Below are 1,253 nucleotides of genomic sequence, written 5' to 3' on the forward strand. Positions count from 1 at the left end.
CATCTGCCAAGTCCCTTCAGAAAATATCTTCCATTGTCCAACCCATGATCTGACAGCGTGTATCTTAAGCTTTCTTGGCTTCTGTGATTCCAAAAACGTCGACTGCTGACTTTTTCATTTGACCAGTGTCTCTTAAGTTTAGTTGTGCTGTCTCCAAGATAGATGGAGAAAATATTGATAATGTCAATGATTTCATCTTACTTGGATGCACAATCAACACCCTTGGTACCAAACATCCAGAGATTAGGAGATATATAACACCGGGAATGTCTAAATGTCTACTGTCAAAAAAACTCTCCAAAATCCAATGAGCAATAACATCAGTTTAAATAACAAGGGGGGGGGGGTGTACCTGATTCAAAACATAGTCTTTCCAATTACCTCTTATGTATCTGAGGGCTTAACAATGAATAAGTATGACAGAAGATTTGATGCCTTTGAGTTGAGGTATTGGAGATGTTAATATGCTGTGTTTTTGCCAAAATGATTCAGATAATGTCTTGTTGAATGCTCCGTAGAGGCAAAGACAGTGAAGCATTTTTCACATGCTTTGGTCAGCCAAAGAGAGGAAGACCCTCTGAGAGGTGGACTGATACGGTGAATGGCCCATGGACTCAAGTGTGTCAGGGATGATAAAGATGGTGCAGGAAAGGGTCCTATACTTGACTCGATGGTACCTAACAGTAGCAGCAACAAATGTTTTAATACAATACATAACCTTGTCAAGTTTCTCTTAGGTGGTATAGAGTTGAATAACAGTGACCCTAAGAAAAACAGATTTGAACCTTGCAATATTCTACTACATCATCATCATCATCATCATCATCATCTTTCTTATATTCAAGCTCACTTGTGATGGTCAGTGTGCCAATCAAAGACAGGAATACCCTCAGTGTGATAGATTGGCACAGTGACTACCACAAGATATTGTAATCTTAGAAACATTTATATCTAAAATCACGAGTTAAAAGCCAATTACTTAATTGTACATTTTAACTTGAAGTTACAAGTTCTTACTCTAAATTGCTTATTGACTTTAATTATATTCAATAATAAATAGGAACATATTCTTTAATACTCAAATAATAAAATGATCCTTTTTAGCCTTATACTGAATTCTAAACCTCTTGAGGTTTAAAAAGGCATACTCATTAAAGAAGATAATTATCATCCAAATTAATTGATATTATTTTAACCAGGGATTTGGTGAAATAATGAATAGATAGATTAAATGGATATACGTATGTGGATGT

This window comes from Elephantulus edwardii, unplaced genomic scaffold, assembly GCF_000299155.1.
Source record: "Elephantulus edwardii isolate Elephantulus edwardi_28Jun2011 unplaced genomic scaffold, EleEdw1.0 scaffold00042, whole genome shotgun sequence".
Lineage (NCBI taxonomy): Eukaryota > Metazoa > Chordata > Mammalia > Macroscelidea > Macroscelididae > Elephantulus > Elephantulus edwardii.